The sequence below is a fragment of the Cetorhinus maximus genome, chromosome 2 (genome assembly GCF_964194155.1).
Source record: "Cetorhinus maximus chromosome 2, sCetMax3.hap1.1, whole genome shotgun sequence".
NCBI classification, from domain to species: Eukaryota; Metazoa; Chordata; class Chondrichthyes; order Lamniformes; family Cetorhinidae; genus Cetorhinus; species Cetorhinus maximus.
This window is the reverse complement of record NC_135880.1, coordinates 190,066,228-190,088,529: the sequence shown is the minus strand read 5'-3', so window position 1 is coordinate 190,088,529 and position 22,302 is coordinate 190,066,228. Positions and strand designations below refer to the sequence as shown.

At 47.0% G+C, this 22,302-nt stretch overlaps 1 long non-coding RNA gene across 2 annotated transcripts in view; it reads left to right on the top strand.

Moving 5' to 3' along the window:
• The first annotated feature begins 22,060 nt into the window (after window positions 1-22,060).
• Window positions 22,061-22,302, top strand: part of LOC144690880 (uncharacterized) — a 34,104-nt gene continuing 33,862 nt past the window's right edge. For both annotated transcript variants that reach the window (XR_013578985.1, XR_013578986.1), the window contains exon 1: window positions 22,061-22,134. This is a non-coding gene — a long non-coding RNA (uncharacterized LOC144690880). The remainder of the gene's footprint in view (window positions 22,135-22,302) is intronic.

The following is a 22,302-nucleotide window of genomic DNA, read 5'->3' as shown; positions in this document are numbered from 1 at the left end:
TAAGTTCAGTTGTTTTCATTTCAGAGTTATCTGTGGAACTCTTATATAAGTTTGAAAACTTGACCTGGGCATTCTGTTCTGTTTGGACTCTTTCTTCAATGGTCACTGACTGCTCCTTAGACTCTTTCAATTCACTCGTTAGATCATCAGTCTGTTTTGTAGAATTTCTCTGATTGCTCTTTCATATCGTGTATCTCAACCTTCATGTTGTCCAGATTGGACCAAAGTTCAAGCAGTTCATCAATTTTGGCTGTTAATTCTGCTTTCAAGCAACTGCTCTGATGTATCAGCAATTCCTTCACCTGTTACAGACATTTTACACAATGCTTTCTAGAGACTTGTGATGCCTAAGTTCATCAAATTTAATTTAAGATGTATCTTTGTTGAATTTGCTTCTGCAAGTTTGTCATTTAAGCGTTTGAAGTCCTCTTTCAAGTGCTCTATTTCCTATTAATGACACTCCACAGTGTTCTCATCAGTTCTCATTTTCCCTTTACAAACTCTTTCTTAAGTGCGCATTGGTTCTCTATGCTGATCAGTTTTTTTTTTTAGCAGAGCATAATTCCTCTGCGCTATCCATCATGCTCACATTCTGTAACTGCACTCCTGCCAATTGTTTCCGAGACTATTCTTTTGTGAGAAGTCCTCCTTGCTCTTGCCATTCTAGGTTCTTAATTTTCATCTCATATATATTTTTGGAAATGTAATGTTTTCCCAAGTTTTCTTCCAAATATCCAACAATTTTCTTGAGATCTGTCGTTTCTTTCTTGTACTTCCTGGCTTTCTCCTGGAATGTAAAGCATTTATGAGCCTTCTCTGCCAATTGGTTCTTCAGAACTTCCAAGGCCATAACTTCTTTGAGTGCATTTTCTGCCTGCTGTGGTGCCTGGCTGTATTTCTGGCTGCGTTTTCCCAACTTTCACTTTGATTTGCCAACATTGGAATTCAGAGTTGTCATTTCCTCCTGGTATCTTTGTGATGCCTCAGAAATTAGTTTGTTCAGATCTCAAACAGCATGGCTCATTGAAGGCTTTATTTTATCATGGGTTTTCAAAGGTATATACACAGCTTGAATTTTGTGTTTCAAGCCTTCCAATTCAACTTTGCAGCGAACATTTTACAACCTTATTTCATTTTCCTTTTACAGGGTTTGTGCATTTTGGATTCCATTACATAACTTTCCTTCATTCGCATTCAGCTGTTCACTCCGCACTGCTACCTGCTGTTGCAGTTCGGATAATATGACATGATGCCGAAAAAGATATATTTTCGGGACTTCTGGAAAGTTCTTGGCCTCTGTGGTGCCCTTGTGTGGCATGCTCGGATAATGTCTTTTCCCTTCCATAGCTTTCCTGGGGCAGGATCTTCTGGTCGGAGCCCGCTCGCCGACAGATAAAATGACACGGGGTGATGTCGGGTGGAACTCCCGACGTCACCTCACGTCATTTCCATTTTCAGCTCAGCGGGGGCGCAGCTGAGTCGGATGCACGCCCGCCGACTTGTCAACAGCCTATTGAGGCCATTAGAAAACCAATTCAGCTCATTAATGGACCTGCCCGTCCAACCTTAAGGTTGGCGGGCAGGCCGGAAGCCCAGGCGGGCTTGTGAAAAAACATGAAACATCATCCACGGACGGGATGAGAATTCATGAGGGTAAGTAAATTTTAATGAAAGGTTTAAATAAAAGATATGGACATGTCCCAACTCATGTGAAAGTGCCACATGAGGGTACATGGCAGGGAATATTTTTGAACTCCTTTATTAAACGTTGAAAATCTGAGTCGATTTCCCTGAGGCAGCACTTAGCCTCAGGGAGATCGGTGTGCTATTTTGCACGAATGCACAAAAGAACACATTCCCAGCTGAGGGAATCCCCCTCCCCCCGCACAGAAAGCACTCCTCTTGGTGGACATCATGCTGGGGGGCGCCAGTCAGGAACCTACCCGCTCCTGCTCTTCCCCACCCCAGCGGGGGGAAAGTTTTGCCCCTGGTGATTTTCTATCCCTCTTTTTAAGCTCTGTGCACTCCACAACTTAAAGATTAAAATACTCGTCAAAAGCTTAGAATATTTCATTGAAGCTGATTGAGGGTTCATCAATAGCCGGGATATTTTTGCGCCCGATCAGGGCAGACGTGCTCAGTGGTGAGACTGGAAAATCTCATGAGAAAGCTTGAAGCACGTTTCCCTGCAACATAAATCCAGGAAGTGATTGTTCCCTCCCCCATCAATGGTGGAGCGCATTTCCTGCCATCGGACATTCTTGGAGTCAGGTTAGTCAAGCAAATGTGCCCACTCAAGCTGCACTAATCCCTGAGAGTGCCAATGATTGCTTCTCTACTTTTAACCCCTCGCGCACACACTTCAAACTCGAATAAGTGCTGCAGAACCATTGGGCAGCTGGGCAAGCCTGAGGATCCATTTGGGAAAGGTGGCCATGGAACACTGATGGAGGAGTGCGCTCCTAATCCCTCACGTTATATTTAAGTAGGCATTAAAGTCGCCCTCAATGTTCAAGTAAACTGTGGAGCCTTGGAGTGCAGGTTAGGACAATTCCTGCACCTGAGATGAGAGTTCAGGATGCAGTTGAATGGCCAAAGCTATCGCCACTCGGTCATGTGGTGTGGGGCGGTGCTGGGTGGGGTTTTGGTCAACCATCATGCACACTAAACACTGGGCATCCATGTGGTGGCGTGGACTCCCTGGCATGCGCTAAGGGATCTTGAGAGGTAGCCACAGGCAATGACTTGACCATGAGTGGTCCTGAGGAGACAATTGCTGACCCTTGTATCTCTCCCATTGATACTGCAGTGAGGAGACCATCAGGAAGATGGAGTCTGGTGATCTCGCTGTCTGCCTCATTGCTTATGGGCAGGAGAGAAGACGGAGAAGAAGGTGATGGAGGCAACTGGCTCACCAAAGGGAGGAGCAGAACCCTGAAGACCAAGGGGCGGCTTGGCCTTCATAGGCGCCTCACTAGACCCAGGGTTTACAGACTGCACATGTACTACCTGCAGATGAGCGAGAACCAGTGCCGCTGATGACTGCACATGTCAAGGGAACTGATCACTCACATATGCCATGTTTGGCAGGATTTGGCGCCATGGGGACTCAGAGGGCATCCACTGCCAGTGTCAGTTAAAGTTACCATTGCACTCAATTTCTTCAGCATGTCACTCCTTCCAGGGCCCCACTGGGGACCTGTGCAGAATCGCACAAGCCTTCACCTACAAATGTATCCAGGAGGTTATGGACACCCTTTTTGCCAAGGCACACAACTTTCTCAACTTCGGCAGAGATCAGGCGAGCCAAGAAGCAAGAACACTGGGAATTGCTGAGATTTCCAGATTCCCACAGGTGCAGGGTGCCATCGACTGTACTCATGTGGCTCTTAAATCTCCCTGGCAACAAGCAGTCCAGTATGTGAACCCCAAAGGCTTCCACTCTCAATATTCAGCTGGTCTGCGACCATAATAAACTGATCATGCAGGTTTGTGCAAGATACCTCGGAAGTATCAATGACTTGTACATCCTCTGCAGGTCTCAGATCTCTGACATCTTCCAGAGACAGCGCAAGCTGCAGGGCTGGTTCCTCAGGGACGAGGGCTACCCACAAAGGACATGCCTGATGATGCCCATGTGGCAGCCTCAGACAGCTTCTGAGGGAAGGTACCACGAGGCTCATGCCGCAACCCGGAGTTTGGTAGAGCGCACTACTGGCATCCTGAAAATGAGGTTCCAGTGTCTTGACAGATCTGGTGGAGCACTCCAGTACACTCCCCAGAGAGTTTCGCGCATCATCGTGCCTTGCTGCATGCTACACAACCTGGCGATGCAATGTTGAGTGGACCTGTATGATGAGGAAATGCAAGACCTCCTTGTCTCCTCTGATGAGGAGGAAGTCAAAGGGGATGAGGTCTTGAAAGGTGAGGGTGCAGGCAATGAGGCCATTGCGCTGGCCAGACAAGGCAGGCATTGTCGCGTGACCCTCATTGCCGCAAGATTGCAGGAGGATGATGACAAGATGCAGTGAGGACACTCCTGAGATCTTCACATTGCATCTGGGAACGTCTGGCACCTGTCTGGCTGAGGGCAGCGCACATATGTTCTGTGAAGAGGCTCATATCATGGAGACGCTGCTGAGAGACAGTGACCACATGGACTTTAAGACAACTTGATCCTTTCGCAGACTTCATCACCTGTTCCCTGCAGCACCACGCCTTCACCTGTCAGGAATGGTACAGAGATGGGGGGCAGCCCCGCCTCTAAGGTGCTGAGAGCACACAGAGAACTTCATGGAGCCCAGTGACACTTGGGTACGAGATTCTTGCAGCAAACACAATCCACATCAAGGTGCACGCATCACTGATCAGGAGAGTGAGTTTGAAGCCAGACAATCTCTGTGCTCAAAAGGTCCTGGATTGTGACACTTGCCTTCACTTTGTGCAGGAACCAAGATTTCACATCTGAGTGACACGAACACTGCTCATCATTACAAGGAGCCACAGGCCAGAAGACACTCTTGGGAGTGCATTTACACTGGTCATTCATTTTGTGAAGCATTGGGCTAAGTGGTAGAAAGATTTTTAAATCAGTTTTTTGAGTCAGGTTTATATTTTAGCAATTTGCAGGAGACCTACTCAAAAACTAAACTCCCCGGTCCAAAACTGGATAGGTTCCACCTTATTTAACACTTCCAGGATCACTCTGTGCCAACTGGAGCCCACAATAAATCCCATTAGCTGCTCTTTGGCTGCTTCATTGCTTTCTTTCCACAGTTCAGTGGTGAGAAGTGTTCCAATATCTATGCAAATCGCCATGCAGGAAAATTACATTCTAATGCATGCCTGCCTTAAAGAACTGACAACACTGAAAAGATTAACATCACCCTAAATTTAGGAAGACCTTAGGGCCATGGTAATAGGAATAGGACATTAAGTCCCTCCAGCCATTCCATTGGTTGATGGTTCATCAGTAGTTCAACCTCATTTACCTGTCTTTGATTCATATCCCTTTACCTACTAAAAATGTAAATTCAGGGGTGGATTTTACTGTCTCCTCTCTGCATAAGAGCAGGAAGGTGGATAAGAGTGGGAAGCATGCTTTTTCATCTTCTGATCTGAAAACTCGAGAAGAAAGGTGGGATACCTCCTTCAAGGGGTGCCCTGTGTGTACCGAGGGTACCTCCCCCCACTAAGATGGTATCCAGCCCTTTGTGCTTCCCCTTCCCTCCACCCCCAGCCTCCAAAATCCCACCCACACACCCCTTCCCAATCTTTCCTAGGGTGTCTGATCCCTCCATGCCCCAGAGGGCTGGATCCATCACACTCCGGCATCTATGCCATCTTCTTTGTGCAACTGCTTATACAGCCCCAGCAGTGCCCACTACTGAGTTCTGGCGCTGCAAGGACGGCAAGAGTTGCCAATCAGATTGGCCGGAATGGTCGCGGGTGGGACTTCCTTCTACTGAGGGGCGGAGGTCCCACTCTCGTCTACAGATGGGCCTTTTTTTAAAGTCGGTCGGTTTGGAGCTGACTTTTTTTTAACAGAGAGTGGAGCAAGTGATACCTCCTTACGACCACCACCCCCCCACCATAAAATTCATCCTTTAGCCGTAAAATTTTCAATTGACCCAGCATCCACTGGCTTTTAGGTCACAGAATTCCAGACTTTTGCTACCCCTCATGTGAAAAACTGATCCCTGATTTCAGTCCTCAATGGTTCAGCACTAATATTAAAATAGTGTCCTCTTGTTCTGAATTCCCCTATCAGAGAAAATAGCTTATGTTTCTAACCCTATCTAATTATTTTATCACTTGTAATATCTTAAGTCACTCCTTGATCTTCTATACTAAAGGGGAATGCATGCCAAGTTTATGAAAGCTGGCCTGAAAATTCACCATGATAATTGCTATGATTCTGTGCCCCCCATAGTCAACAGATCATTCCTGAGATAAATGCAAAATACTGCGGTTGCTGGAAATCTGAAACTAAAACAGAAAATGCTGGGAAAACTCAGCAGGCCTGACAGCATCTATGCAGAGAGAAACAAAGTTAATGTTTCAAGTCCATATGACCCTTCTTCAGATCTCTCCCTGAGATTCAGTGCTTAAAACTGAACTCAGTGTTCCAAATGGAATCTGACCAGGGCCCTGTAAAATGGAAGTATAACTTTCTCCTCCTTCTAAATCCAGCACCTTCAGTGACAGACCAACATTCCTTTATCCCTTTTGATTTTTTTTCTCTCCAAATTGACTTAAGAACAGCCATGATTACATGCATCTGCCAGGGCAATGGCTTTATGACAATGGAATAAGTTAAGTTCTGCCTTTCTGACATGGACGCTAACATTTTTACCAGTGTTTGCAATTACATCCTGCAATTCGATTTTCTTTTTGTAAAAACAAAACCTCTTGATTTTTGCCAAGAACACATGGCAACGTCATTGTGATGTTGTCATTAATTTCTGCGGGTGTTCTCATGATCATTTGTGGTAACTTGGTTGGCAAATTTTCAGGAACTTCCTTTATGCTGTTCCTGAGGGCTCTGTGCACCAAAGTTATCATGATGAATCTCGACAAAGCCGATAGAAATTCAAACCCAAGATTGCAGAAGGTTTCTCAAAATATTTGTACTGGCAGGAAAAGCCGACCGGACCTCAGAGTGGCAGTCAGCATCGGATTGCCATTCTGTGCCGTTACCTTTGAGGGTTTTCTTGCCTGCGTGTCTCACCCGACCTTCTGACTCAGACGAGATCCAGAAAGCGCAGCCCAGCATCGCAGTCCAGCTCCATCAGAGTGAAGAAGGACACAGCCCCTTTTTTACAGCACTAGCTGCCGTAAACCAGGTAAGTTTAAATACCCGATTGAAATTGACAGGCCAGGGAGTAGGTAAGTCTCTCAGGTAAGTGGATAGGATGGGGGGGGGGGGTGGGGAGGAGGGGAAATCGGAGGTCGGGAGGGTGGGGGATGGGGGTTTCGGAGGTCGGGGGGGTGCGGTGGAGGTGCTTGGTGGTCTGGAGGGGGTAAAGAGGGTCAGAGCTAGGAGGGGTGGGGTGTTCAGAGCTTGGGTGGGTTGGACCTCGGGTGGGGGTGTGGGAGTGGGATAGTCGGACCTCGAATGTGCGGGTGGGGTGGGTCAGACTTCGGGGAGGGTGGGAGGGTTGGATAGGTCGGGAAGCATGGTGGACAGACCTTGGGTAGGTTGAACCTCGGGTGGGTAAGGGTGGGGGTGCTGGGGGTGTGGAACCTTGGGGGGAAGGGGACGGACCTTGGACTTCATCAGAGGTCGGGTGTGTGTGGGGGGGGTGCGCAGTCAGGCCTGTGGGGCCAGGGTCGGAGGTAGGGTCCAGTCAGGTTGGTGGGGGGTGGTCGGGATGTCAGGGGTCCGGTCAGGTTGGGAGGGGGTGTCTGTCCTGTGGCAAGGGTCCAGTCAGGTTGAGTGGAATACCATGAGAAGTAGGCAGGGGGTGGTGAGGAATAGTATGGAGGGGAGGGAGGGAGTGGTTAATGGGGGGGTGTGGGGCAGTCCCATTGGGGGTGGGTGGAGTACCCTGGTTGGTCAGGGATGTGGGGGAGTCTCCTGGGGGGGGGGGTTCAGTCTGGGTCTTTCCAATAGTTACCCTGAAGTCAGAAGAGGTTTTAATTCTTCCAACTTTTTCTGGGTAACTATTTGTGTAACACAGCCGGAATCACCCGAAGTTTGCAATTTAAATCATTGTCGGATGGTTCCCTGCGCAGGGCAATTGCTCAGAGGAAGTTTGTACTTGTGGGAAATGAAGGGGATTCCCCAGTGCATCTTTGGGACGACCCCCCCACCCCCCCGACTCTCCCCCAGTCCAATGCTGGGGAGCTCAGATATTATGGCCAAGGAGTTTTTTTTTGTAATCTGCCTTTAGAATTTTTTAAAATGGGGAGTAAGTACTGAACAGACTAATTTATTTCGACTCAGTGCAAACATTTCCATATGAGGAAAAATTACTTCATATTTAAACTTTATGTTTGTCCATTTTCAGAATTGACTGCAAATCTGGCCTTGAAGCAGGAACTCATTTATTCTAGAAGCTATTTTAAATATTAAATAAAGTCACAGATGACCCTTATTTTCTTCACCATAAGAAAGTAATGCACAGAGCTGGTCTCAGAAATGGTGGCCATAAAACCGTCATCAATTATTGTAAAATCCCATCCCCTTTAGGGATGGAAATCTGCCATCCTTACCTGGTCAGGTATACATGTGACTCCAGATCCAGGGTAATGTGATTCATTCTTAGCTGCCCCCTCAAATGGACTAGCAACCCACTCAGGTCAAGGACAATTAGGGATGGGCAACAAATGCTGACCTTGCCACCGTTGCCCACATCCCATGAAAGAATAAAGAAAAAACATGTTGACCAGAGGTCTTTAGTTTCTGTGCTTGCCATACATAACCTCTTTATGTTTAATAAAGAGCAAGAGAATCAAATCTATTAAGGGCAGAAGCAGAACCCCTAGGCAGTGTCTATAGCACAGTATGCCTAATTTATGCAGATACCATAGTTTAATGACACAATAATACAACTAAAAGTAGTTAGTAGCATGAACTCATTTTTAATACAAGTAATCCTGAGATACAGAACTTCACAACTTGTGTTTCTATAGTTTCATGTGTGAAAATTTCTCAAATGTTTTACATTAAGGAGGAAATACCTAACAGTTTGGAATAGACTTTACATTTCAAAGAAAGTGTCCATAAATGGACCCAGGTCATACGATATCTTCACTCTTCCTCCAGCAGTCCTCACCTCATTGATGTATTTATTCTCCCTCAAGCTGTGACCACAAGGTCCATTGCCAGGACCATCTGAGAAGGTTGAGCATGTTAACTCTAAATCAGTCCAGCCAGAACAATAGAAGAGAGACAGCAAGTTAAAAAAGAAGTAAAAATAATGTAAGAGACGGGGCCAACTGAAAATTGCTCTGAAGGCAAAGATGTCTAATTTGTAAATTTTGATAAGTACATGGTTTCTCCAAATTCATTTTCATATGAAATCCTCCCAATCTATTAACCTGTTTATGCCCTCATGAAGTCAGTTACATTTTTCTTATCTGTGATCCCTATTTTTGCTTGTTTACAAATTTTGCCAAAGTACCAACAACAATCATCATCATCATCATCATCATGAGTGCTCTGCCCAAAGGTAGGCCCTTGGCTCATTGTCTGTTGTTGCTTCATCCTGAGCCGCTTTCTTGACATTTTGTTTTGTCAGTTGTGGTTTGCCATTGCCTTCCACCCTCAGGGGCCAGGTGAGGAGGCTAGTCCCAAGCCTACCTCAGCCAGAACGGGAACATTGAGGCTGTGCTGTTGGTGTTATTCTGAACCATACGCTATGAATCAAACTAACTGAGCCAACTGCCCCACAGAACACACAATATCCAAGTCTAAATCTTTTAAAGTACACATTGAAAGTGATCCTACTGCTGACTCTGTTGTTTGTATCCCTCCAGCCCAAAATTATCCATTGACCACTACTCTCTTTTTTAGAAATTCAGGGGTACAGGGAAAACTCCCTGCAATGCAACAGATAGATAGAAGGAAAGACTTCCATTTATGTAGTGAAGGAATCCCTGTTGAAATCTTTAAGCACAGATAAGAGGATCTAACATTCCAGCTCCATGCCCTTATCCTACAAATCTAGAATGAAGAGGAAATCCCAAATGATCTCAGTGACAGCATGATTGTGACAGTCTTCGAGAAAGGGGACAAATCCAACTATGAAAAATACAGACATCTCCCTGTTTTCCCTTGCTGGAAAGATCATTCCAAGAGCCCTTCTGAATGAACTTATTACACTTGCTTAAGGGCTGGTCCCCAAATCTCAATGTGTCCAAGAGGCATGGTTGACATGATTTTTACAGCTCACCGACCACAAAAAATGGTGCAAACAACATCAACCTCTCTATATAGCATTCTTTGACTTGAAATAGGCCCTTGACTCGGCAAATCGTGAGGTACTCTGGAAGAAGTATGGGTGTCCTCCAAAATTTGTTAACATCCTTCACCTGCTTCATGATGACATGCGAGCGATGATCCTTAACAACAAATCCATTACAGCCCCTTTCAAGGTTACGACAGGGGTCAAAGGGTTGTGTCATCGCCCCAACTCCTTTTTAGTTCTTCCTTGCTGCTCTGACTAGAGACAAGCTCCCTGCTGGAGTGCAGCTTATTTATCGAATGGACGGTAAACTATTTAATATCAGAGAACTCCAATCAACAACTAAAACCACCTCAATCTCAGTCATTGAGCTCTAATACACTGCAGTAAGTGCTGTGTCAGAAATGGATCTCCAGAGAACCATCGACATATTTACTGAGGCATACGAGAAGACTGAACTTATACTCAACATTCAGAAGACCAAAGTCCTCCAGCAGCAAGGTCCAAATATACACACCACAGCCCCACTGATTGGGATTCATGATGAGCAATGGAAATCTCTCACATACGGAAAGCTAACATTGATGAAGAAATCCAGCATCACCTGAACTCTACTGGTCCATACTTTGGCCACCTGAGCAAGCGAGTGTTTGAAGATCACAACATCAAAACTGAAACCAAGCTTGTGGCCTACCATGTGGTCATGATCACTCCCTCATCGTACAAGGCTAAAACATGGACAACGTATAGGAAGCCCCTCAAAGCACTGGAGTTATACCACCAACGCTGCCTGTGAAAGATCTTACATATTAAGTGGGAGGACAGAGACACCAGCATCTCACAGGCAGGCACCACAAGCACTGAGGCTATGATCATCTGCCACCATTCATTGGGTTGGTCATATAGTTCAGGGGTCAGATATCAAGCCCCCAAACAGGTCTTCTTCTCCCAGCTCAGTCAGGGCAGACGCACCAGAGGAGGACAGAAGAAGAGCTTCAAGGATGTGCTGAAAGCCAACATGAAGAAATGCAACATTGACACCAACTCCTGGGAGACCATTGCCTTGTACCGAATCAGATGGCAGCACAGTCTGTGGGAAGGATCCCAACGTTTTAAGACCCAATGATGACGAAATAAAGAGGAAAAGCAAAAGCAGTGAAAAGAACACGCCATGACCTGAACTGATAATATATGACCAAACATCCCACATGACACGTGTCATAAAGTCTGCAGATCCCAAATGGGCCTCATCAGCCATCTTGGGATTCGTTTAAGACAAACATCCTTGCTAGCGAGGGATAGTCGATAGCCAATAATAATAATTCAAACATTCTGTGACGATTCTGATGTCCTCTGTCAGTTTAACAGTTTCAGTTTCCTAGTCCTAGCCATCTCCTTTTCACCATTGACCTCCAATCTCTCAACACTTCCAGCCCCAACCAGGCTGACCTCATCCTCTTCCTCCTTGAACAGAGGACCAACTAGACCCCCACCCTCCTCCACCTGCCTGAAGTTCTCCTTTAACTCTAAATAAAATATGTTGCTATGGGAACCCAAATGGGGCCCAGTTATGCCTGCCATTTCATCTGATATGTGGAACCTTCTTTATTCTAGTTCTACTCAGGTCCCCTCCCTCACCTCATTTCTGGCACATTGATTATTGTATCAGTGCAGTTTCCTGTCCTCACCCTGAACTTTGCTTCCAATTTCCACCCTTCTCATGGTTTCACATTGTCCATCTGTGACTCTTCCCTTCCCTTCCCTGACTTTGCTGTCTTCCTCACATCCCACTTCCTGCAAGGAATCTATTCCATTCTCCCAGTTTCTCACCTGTTACATCTGCTGTGAGGATGCAACCTTCCATTCCAGTGTTTCAGATTTTTTTTTTCCTCAAACGAGGACTCACCCCATCCCCCTCCCTGACTCACACTGGGGTAGGCAGAACGGCCAGAGAATTAGCTTGGGCCTCTAGATTATCACTAGTCCAGTGACATGACAACTATGCCACCATCTCCTCTGAGTTTGTGTTAAGCTTCTTGAATGTTATTGGAATGTTATTGAGTTACTTTTCGGTGGTAGAGGTTATAGCTTTGGAAGGTGCTGTTGAAGGAGCCTTGGTGAGTCGCAGTGTACCTTGAATATAGTACACACTGCAGCAGTCTGCATTCGTAGTGGAGGGAGTGAACATTTAAGATGGTGGATGGGGTGTCAGTCAAAGATTATTTTATCCTGGATGGTGTAAAACTTCTTGAATGTTTTTGGAGCTGCACTCATCCAGGCAAGTGGAGAGTACTCCATCACACTCCTGACATGTGCCTTGTAGTTAGATGGTGGACAGGCTTTGGGAAGTCTGGAGGTGAGTTACACTGGCAGAATTCCTAGCCTCTGATCTGCTCGTATAGCCACAGTACTTATATGGCTGGTCCAGTTCAGTTTCTGGTCAGTGGTAACCCCCAGAATGTTGATAGGGGCGATTCAGCGATAGTAATGCCATTGAATGTCAAGGGATGATGGTTTGATTCTCTCTTGATAGAGATGGTCATTGCCTGGCACTTGCATGGTGCAAATGTTACTTGCCACTTGTCAGCCCAAGCCTGGATATTGCCCAGGTCTTGCTGAATATGGACCTGGACTGCTTCAGTATCTGAAGTGTCGTGAATGCTACCGAATATTGTCCAATCATCAGCAAACATTCCCACTTCTGACTTTATGCTGGCGGGAAGGTCATTGATAAAGCAGCTGAAGATGGTTCACCTAGGTCACTACCCTGAGAAACTCCTGGGATTGAGATGATTGACCTCCATCTTCCTTCGTGGACAGGACATACCTGGGAAATTTTCCATATTGCAGGGTAGATGCCAGTGTTGTAGCTGTACTGGAACTGCTTGGCTAGAATTACGACTAATTCTGAAGCACAAATCTTCAGCACTTTAGCCAATATGTTGTCACGGCCGTAGCAATTTCGGTATCCAGTGTCTTCAGTATTTCTTAATATCATGTGGAGTGAATCGAATTGACTGAAGACTGGCATCATGTTTGTTGGAAGCCTCAGAAGGTGGCAGAGATGGGTCATCCACTTAGCACTTCAGCTGAAGATGTTTGCAAATGCTTCAGCCTTCTCTTTTGTGCTGATGTGCTGGGCTCCCCCACCATTGAGGGTGGAAATATTTGTTAGTTGTTGAATTATCCACCACCATTCAAAACTGATCTTAGATCTGATCGATTTGTTGTGGGATCACTTAGTTCCAATATCATATGTGGATTCCACTGTCTAGTACAAAAGTAGTCCCGTGTTGTTTTATAACTTTGCCAGGTTGACACCTCATTGTTAGGCATGCCTGGTGCTGCTCTAGGCATGACCTCCTGCATTCTTCATTGAACCAGGATTGATTCCACTGGCTTGATGGTAATGGTAGAGTGGGGGATATGCCAAGCTATGAAATTACAGATTGTGTTTGAATACAATTCTGCTGCTGCTGATGGCCCACAGCACCTCATATCTGCCCAGTTTTGAGCTGCTCGATCTGTTCTAAATCTATCCCATTTAGCTGGCAGTGTCACACAACACAATGGAGGGTGTCCTCAATGTGAAGATGGGACTTAGCCTCCATAAGGACTGTGCGGTGGTCACTCCTACCAATACTGTCATTGACAGATGCAGGTAGACTAGCGAGAGCAAAGCCAAATAGGGCTTTTCCTCTTGTTGGTTCTAGCAATCTAGCAACTATGTTCTACATAGCACAGCCCTCTCATCCCAGGGACCAGTCTGGTTAAACTTGGCTTTACTGCCTACAAGGTAAGTACAGCTGTACCCCATTTTAATCAGCCCCAACTTGGCATAGTTTTGTTATTATATAGTTTAAAAAATTACTCTGGGGGTGGAATTTTTCCAGAATTGCACTAAGTGTGGTAGCAGGCAGGTAAAATGGAGTCCTATCCAACCACAAAAATGGCAGGTTTTCATGCTGTATCTTCCCAAGCCCGCCTTATTATTTATGCATTCTTGGGAAACACGCCGTTTCCATGGCGGGTAGGGCTCTCAGGCGGGTGGGCTCTTATTCGCCCACTCGCCATCACCCCGCTGTTGCATCATGCTGGCTGCCATCTTTAAAAGGCAGCCACCAGCAAAGTGCTCATCACCACCAGCTCACCACCACTTCCTGGGAGACATGGCCAGCAGAGGCAAAAAAAACTGCAGCCCCCCCCCCGCTTCAACGACGGGTCCCTCAAGCGACTGCTGGATGCTGTGGAGGCCAGCCGAGATGTGCTCTACCCCCACTCTGGCCGTAGGATGGGCAGCAATGTCACCAACCCGGCTTGGGAGGTGGTGGCAGGGGTGGTCAGCGCGAATGCCCTGCAGAGGAGGACAGCCACCCAGTGCCACAAGAGGATGAATGATCTCCTCTGTTCCGCCAGGGTAAGTCGCTCTTTTCATCACTCCCAACCCACACACTCAAAACCCATCTCACACCCACAGGGCCCTCACTCACTGCCAGTGCAAAGGACATCACTATTCACTCTCTCTCACACACCTTCATTGTCCTCATCCTGTCCATGGGCCCGCTCACCATACACACAGGCTAGGCATACTTATCATCTGGCCTGACAGGAGTCCTGATACAATCTCCCCATCACTATCTAGTTTGCAGGACAAACTGGCTCACAACAGGAGGGAAAGGTCGCAGACAGGTGAAGTAATGCCCGAAATCAAATTTCTGACAATTTGAAAACAGAGCCATCCAGCTGGCTGGCGATGATTGGGACCGGTCCTGTGCTGACGGTGAGGTTGGCGCTGCTCTACCAAGTGAGGATCCAGCAGTGCAACCAAGTGAGGATCCATCAGACAACCATGCTGTGAGTGATGTACCCTGTTTCACAGGCCACTGCCATGCATTAATTTTCTCCCCTTGCTTTCAAAGGCACTTCTGCCAAACAGCCAACAGAGTCCATGACCCAGGGTCTCCAACCAAGCTCCAAAGAAACCTCTGAAGAGGAATCTGAAGGCACCCTCCCTGAAGTGTCATCATAGCGCTCACTCACACCCTCCACCAGCACAGAGACACACACCTCAGTGGGTCCTAGCTTTAGTGTAGCCTCGGGATCACAATCCGGTGAGCACTTAGCACTTTCTGATCCACAGCAGGTGGAGGCAGGTAATTCCCAGGACCATGGCACTCAGAGGACTGCTGGAGGACAGAACATTGCTGAGTCCGAGTCAGATGATGAGCCCCTGGACTCAGTCATGTCACAGTTGCTGGAGCTGCAAAGGTAAGCTAGGGAACAAGAGGAAGGGATGTCCGCTGCTCTCCTCAGATTGCAAGGCACGATGGAAGAGTCTTCAGGCTGAGGTGATAGCGCTGGCATTGCAACACACCGAGGTCAACATTGGCAGGATGGCGGCCACCATGGGGACCTTGGTCCAGGACATTACTCCTGCACTGCTGCACGAGTTTAACTCCATCGCTGAAGCCATAGTTGACCTCCAACAGTGTGTATGCGAGGGGATGCTGGGCACGCTCCGGGGCCATCCACCCAGGTGACTCTGGGAGTGACCAGCCCATCTGAATCCTATCTTCCTGTGACCTCCGCAGATCCAGCTCCACAGGCTGAGGAGGGTGTCACTGCCACACAGCAGGACCCAGAAAGCAGGCCAGGGCCCTCCAAGTCTCGGCCCTCCAGAAGACGCCTGCTAAAGTCATCACAGACAGGGCATCACAGTCAGCAGGCTGCTGTGGATGTCCGGGGAACACCAAGACATAGCGGCAGGGTTAGGAAAGTTAGATGAAAGTAGCTGCAGAGCCTGGGCATGGATGTTGATCACTTGTACATACTGTTCACTATTGTCAATAAACTCCTAAGAATGACACCCTGCCTGTGACTCCTTGTTCTGATGGGCAGTGTTTGTGTCACTCAGATGTGAAACTTTTCTGCACAAGATAAAAGGCAGGCGTCTCAGTCCAGGGCCTCTTCCCTGTGCTCTGTGCAGCCTTCAGGCCACAATGATGGTCCATCCTCACACTCCCTGGAAATATTACTGATGCCTGCACCTCGGCGGTGCTGGTCATTGCCACCAGAATGTAGTGGGCAGGCGCCAGAGAGTTCCCTCATTCACTCTGTGTGCTCTCAGCACCTTTAAGGTGGGGCTGGCCCCCATCACACCAGCATCTGTGACCAATGACGTTGAGCACCTGCAGGATGTGTTTCTGGTGGTCGCACACCAGCTGCACGTTCAGTGAGTGGAATCCCTTGTGGTTGATGAAGTCCACTGAGTGTAGCGATGGAGACCTGAGTGCCACATGAGTGCAGTCAATCACACCCTGCACCCGTGGGAATCCCGAGATTCGGGAGAATCCAATGGCCTTTGCATCCTGGCTGTCCCGGTCCCAGGTGAAATGCACAAAGTTGTGTGCCATGGAGAAGATGGCATCCGTGACCTCATGGATGCATATGTGGGAGCCGGATTGTGAAATCCCACAGAGGTCACGAGTGGAGCCCTGAAAGGAGCCACTGGCGTGGAAATTGAGCGGCACGGTCACTTTCACAGCCACTGGCAGTGAAAGACGCCAAGTCCTGCAGTAAGTGGCAGATCTGAGGCACAGGTCCCTAGACATGTGCAGTCATCTAGTGACACTGGTTCTCAGTCATCTGCAGGAATGGCAAGCGGTGTCTATAGACCCTGGGTGTTACTAGACGCCAACCAGCCACGGCTCATTGTCGCTCCTGGGCAGCGCATGCGGGAGCCCCTGTTGCCCCTTCTTCCTGAGGTTGCTGCTCCTGCCTTTGCGCAGCCAGAAGCCACAGTCCCTCTATCCTTCATCTTCTATGATCTCTGTAGGCCATCAGGCACACAGCTAAGTCATCAGGATCCAAGATCCTGACATGGTCCTCCTGCAGCTTGAAAGAGAGAGAGACATGGTTATCATGGCTATATTTAGCACCTTTCCTGGCCCTGTGTGACTGCCCCTTAATGCTTCCCGGAGAGTGTTGCTCACCCCTCAGATCGCCAGAGATGAGTGCGTTGCATGGCTGCCCTGTCAACCTGCGACATGGGGGACACTGGTCCAAACCAGGATGTTGAGATTGCAAGAGGCTGTGAGCACCTCCAGCAGTGACTGCTACATGGCCAGTGTTGGCGAGGAGATTTTCCAATTGCTCCGCAGTCCAATAAAGTGGTGGCGGACTCAAAGTCTGTGCCGTGGTGGGGGTGGGGTAAGGTATAGAACACTTGATGGCCCTTTGGTACCTCCGTGCTGCTTGCATGGGCGGCCAGGCTCGGAGCCAGACCCCAATCATATCACTGTGGCTGCGCCTGATCTGTCTTAGCTGCAGAGGCATGATCAGTTTATACAGGTGTCCTTGATGCGTGGCCACTTCCCTTGTTTACCCTGTCCCACACCTCGATTCCCTGTGCGCGGGATGCAATGCCAGGGCAGCACTTGACCTCCCCTCCCCCCACCTCAGCAGTCACCTCCAAGGCTGGCCAGCACTTGCCCCTCGGATACCATCCCTTCACCCCCTCAGCTGTCATCCCCGGGGCCAGGCATGTTTCCCCCACCCCACCCAGTGCTCCTGAGGCCTGTAAACAACGGGCGAGCTGTGGAGAGCGCTGCTGCTCACTCACCTCAGTTCCTCCAAAGGGAAGGCCGCCAAGTGCATGTCTCCTCCGTGCTGGTGTGAAACAGGTCAGCGTGCTTTCCCGCCAATGCAGATGGACAATACGGCGGGGCTCCAAGAGCCTGTCGAGATGGCTTTTTAGTTACATGCTAATGTATTACAATTAGTTCCCCGCAGACCAATGGCGGAAAACGCGGCCCACCGTCTGTGGGCTGAGCAGATGATTGCCACCTGCCTTCATGCCGTCGCGAAGCAGTTCGTGCCATATTTTCCGCGCACTCCACCTGTTTTCCCATCACGCCTGCTGCCAGCGGGCTCGGTAAATTCTGCCATGGATGTTTTCATTTAACATGCAGCTTACCCCGTTATAAAGCAGTTTGTCAGAGGGACAAGGCAAACAAGCTTCTTCAACTCATCCAAAGGCACCCGTCTGCCCGCCAACCCTGACCTCCTTGCCAACATTTGCTAACTTGCAATCCGATTGGACTGTTCCAGAGTCTAGGAAATTTTGAAAAGTCATAAGCAGTGCATCCATTATCTCTGCAGCTACATCTTTTAGAACCCTAGGATTTAGACCATCAGGTCCTGGGGATTTGTCCATCCCTTAAGCTTCTCTAATACTTTTCCTCATTCTTATTAGCCCTTTGGTTATCCTCCATTTCTGGTATAAAAATTGTGCCTTCTACTTTGAATCTACCTGACCAATTGCCATGCGACTCAGGTAACAGTCCAGAGATTATTATTTTTGAGGGTTCTGCATTTTAATCTGGACCCTAACTCTTCAAACTTCCGCAGCAGAACATCATTCCTAGTTCTGCCTATGTTGTTGAATCCTACATGGACCATGACAACCGGATCTTCCCCTCTCACTCCAAGTTTGTCTTCAGAGCCAGGAGAAGTGTCTTTGACCCTGGGACTGGGCAGGCATGCAGGCATCACAATCTTTGGACCACCCTGTTGCAAGTGCAGAGAATGGTATCTATCCCCATGATTATCCTGTTCACTAACACTTCCTTTTCATTCACCACATCTGAATGTGTTCCTGCACCACGGTGCTATGGTCAGACAGGATTTCCTTTGTCCTCTCCTCCCCACTCCACCACAACTATATTCAATGGATCATCCTCTGCCAATGCCACCACCTCCAGTTTGATGCCACCACCAAATATGTTTGCCTCCCCACCCCTTTCAGCCTTCTGATTGAAATGTTTTTTCAGTGGTACCCTGATGCATTCTCAATTGTTCCCAACACTCCCATCTCCATGGCACCTTTCTATGCAAGTGCAGGAAATGCAAGGCCTACCCTTCCGCCTTTTCCCTTCTGTCTATATCCCCAAACACTCCTTCCTGGTGAATCAGCAGTTTTCCTATACTTTCAATTTAGTATACTGTAGCCCACGATGTGGTTTCTTTTACACTGGGGCACCCAACCCAGATTGGGTGACTGCTTAACACCGCTGCTCATCCGCAAACATGACCCTGAGCTTCCGACCACTTGTCATTTTAATTCTCTACCTTGCCTCCACTCTGACCTTCCTGTCCTTGGCCTGCTGCAGTGTTCCAATGTAAATGTGATTAGGTGTTCTGGGCTTAACATTGAACTCAGCAATTTCAGATTATACCCTCTGCCCTCAATTAGTTACTTTTCTCGTTTTTTGTTTTCAGACGGTAGCTGTTTATGATTCTGCCATTTGCACGTCTTCTAATCACATCTTTAGTTCCACTACCTTTTCCCTTTGACCTCACACCATCAACTTTTTTGTCATTTTGTCTCTCCTGCTTTCCATCCTATCACATGTCTTCCCTTTTGTGCTCCCCACTTTTCCCTTTCCCCACCTCTGTACATGCTTAAAACCCGTTACATCTCAAACTTTTCCCAGTTCTGAAAAGAAAGGCCATTGACTGGAACAGTTTCTCCCTCCGCAGATGCTGCTAGACGCATTGAATATTTGCAGCATTTTCTGTTCTTATGTCAGTTTCCAGCACCTTAGTATTTTGCTCTTGCAGGAGAAGGGAATGATTGAGTGAAGGGGGTGACTGAAAAGGAAGCTCATTGGGAAGTGGTGGGGGAGGGGCGGGAACAGGAGGACAGTCAATTAGGAATGGAGAGAGGAGACAGCTGGCACAGTTACATTTCATATCAATGATATTTTGCCAGTTCTGATGAAAAATCACTGACGTTAACCCAGTTTCTCTCTCCACAGATGCTATTACAGGAGAATGTATATAATTGGGATAACGACTTGGTGAAGATGTAGAGTAAAGGGTTAACATCAGATGCACATGATGATGATGATATAACATTACATGATTGAGTAACAGCGATCTGGAGGGAGCAGAAGTTCTGACCTTGAACAGCGGTCCTTAAGCATACACTGTAGCAGTAAATAATGAGTAATGGTTTTCACAAACTACAGTCTCAAGCAGCTTACTCTGGGAGAATAGACAAATCCCAAATAACCCGTCTGGACCCTGAACACACAACAAAACAGCTACCTGACCTATTGTTTATATTTAAGCCTTCAAGATATCTGCACTCCTCCAATTCTGGCACCACACATACCCAACTTTAATCACTCCATTATTGCTTTAAACTGCCGTGGCCTTAAGGAATGGAATTCCCTTCCAAGACTTATCTGCCTCTATGAGCTCTTTGAAACCTACCACTTTGATCAACTAATTCTCTTTTAAGTGCCCTGAGAGTTCTTGGTATTTTTAATGTGCCCTATCAAAGTAAGTTTTTGCATAGTTTGATGGTAACACCCATATTAAACAGCCAGCTGGTAATAACTAGTTTACACAGCTGGTGGTAATATCTTTATGACACAACCTGCTGGTAAAATGCACATTACACAACTTGCTGGTAGCATATAAATTAATCAGGCTACACCTAACACTCATGTTACACACACTCCTGGTACCACCCATGTTTGGCAGTTTGCTGATACAATCTATCTTACTCAACCTGCTGGTATGGTTCACAATACACAAGATACGGGTAACATGAACATTATACAATCTGCTGATAATATCCATATTATACAGTCAGCTGATAACCACATCCACATTAGAAAACCTGCTGTTGGCATTCATTGTATACAGCTTGCTAGTAACGCTCATATTACACATTTGCTGGTAACATCTATATTAAATGCAATCTTTAAATTCTGAGTGCTAACAGCAGGTTTTCTAACACACATGTTACATACAGTGTGTTAACAAAACTCACCCTGTACAATCTGCTGCTGACTTGCAGATTATACAACCTGCTGGTAATATCCGCATTGCATAACCTGCTGAGAGAACCTATATTCCATAAGCTGTCGGTAATATTCATATCACACAATCTGCTGGTAAAACGCATATTGTGCAGCCTAAAATGTGGCATCACCCATATTTCAGAATCGACTGATACCACCCTTATTAATACATTATGTCATTGTGTTGGTAACATCCATATTACACAGCCAGCTATTAACACCTCGATAGCATGCTGGCGATACCTGTGTTACATAGTCTGCAGTGAATTGTTATTGGTGGCTGTTGCTGTGCAGTTAGACAAGTCCTATGGATGACACAAATATTCCATTAGTTTTTGTAAAATCCATTCCATGTTTTGGGACAAGATGATGGAGAAAGGAAAAAGTGCAGGGATATGCAAGAGCGAGGTGTTCATTATCATGGGAGGTGGTACAAAGAACAGTATCTACAATATCTGAGTTGTCAGAACAAAGCGCTGTCCTTTCTGTGTGCTTCATTGCAGCTTCTTCATTGCACAAACATGTGATCTGGTATGTGCTGGTAACTCCATTCTCAAAGCATTCAGAAACTGCTATATCTTTGATTTTGGAGAATACTTGCATGTCTCTGAAATACTGTCATCTTCTATGTCAGGTACTCTGCAGGAAGCTGCTGTGTAACAAGATGTATTGTTGACTCTTGTGTTAATTAGCGTGCAGGTTCCTCCTTTGTCAGAAGGTTTTCTATAGTTTCCAGTGTTACATGGCGTGGTTTTAACTCCTGCAGCACACAGTGAGTTGGTAACTCCCAAACTACAAAATATGCTGTGGCTTTTCGGTTCAGAAACTTTGCTGGTGGTTCCCTTGTCAAAAGGTCTGCTGGTGAATCTTTCATCAGAAGGTGGGTTGGCGACATTGTTATCCCAAGGTCTGCTGGATGCATTCAGATTGCAAGGCTTGCTGGTATCATTCTTATTGCAAGCCCTGCCACAAACATACCCATCACAAGGTGTGCTGGAGTCATTCATATCCCATGGTCTCCTGGAAACATTCCTTTCATACGCTTCGCAGGTGACACTCCTATCACATGCTGGACTGGTTACATTCTTATCAGAAAGCCTACTGGTTACACTGCCATCACAAAGACTACTGGAGACATTCCTTTCAGTAAGTCTGTCAGTGTCATTCCCATCAGATGGTCTGCTCATATCACTGACACTGACACCCTTGTGATAAGGTTTGCGTGTAAGACTTGGGTCATAAAATCTGCTGGTTACAATCGTGTCATAAGATCTGCTGTGTTATAATGTCTGCTTCTGACTGCTGAATCGTAAGGTTTGCTGGTAAGGCCTGTGTCATTAGGTTTGCTGGTAAGTCCCGTGTCATAGAGGCCGCTGGTGACAGTTGTGTCATAAGGTCTGCTGGTGAGGCTTGTATTACTGATGTGGCTGTCATTTCTTGGGTTACACATTCTGCTAGTAACTTTTGTGTCACAATGGCTACAGGTAATTCCTGTGTCACACAGTCTGTTGGTGGAT